Genomic DNA, 645 nt, shown 5'->3' with positions numbered 1-645 from the left:
GAGGGAGAGTATTAACATAGGTGGTGAGGGAGAGTATTAACGTAGGTGGTGGGAGAGAGTATTAACGTAGGTGGTGAGGGAGAGTATTAACGCAGGTGGTGGGAGAGAGTATTAACGTAGGTGGTGAGGGAGAGTATTAACGTAGGTGGTGAGGGAGAGTATTAACGTAGGTGGTGAGGGAGAGTATTAACGTAGGTGGTGGGAGAGAGTATTAACGTAGGTGGTGAGGGAGAGTATTAACGTAGGTGGTGAGGGAGAGTATTAACGTAGGTGGTGAGGGAGAGTATTAACGTAGGTGGTGAGGGAGAGTATTAACGTAGGTGGTGAGGGAGAGTATTAACGTAGGTGGTGAGGGAGAGTATTAACGTAGGTGGTGAGGGAGAGTATTAACGTAGGTGGTGAGGGAGAGTATTAACGTAGGTGGTGAGGGAGAGTATTAACGTAGGTGGTGAGAGAGAGTATTAACATAGGGGGTGAGGGAGAGTATTAACATAGTTGGTGAGGGAGAGTATTAACGCAGGTGGTGAGGGAGAGTATTAACGTAGGTGGTGAGGGAGAGTATTAACGTAGGTGGTGAGGGAGAGTATTAACGTAGGTGGTGAGGGAGAGTATTAACGTAGGTGGTGGGAGAGAGTATTAACGTAG

Source organism: Cherax quadricarinatus, chromosome 60 (assembly GCF_038502225.1).
Source record: "Cherax quadricarinatus isolate ZL_2023a chromosome 60, ASM3850222v1, whole genome shotgun sequence".
NCBI lineage: Eukaryota > Metazoa > Arthropoda > Malacostraca > Decapoda > Parastacidae > Cherax > Cherax quadricarinatus.
This window is presented reverse-complemented; position numbering follows the sequence as displayed.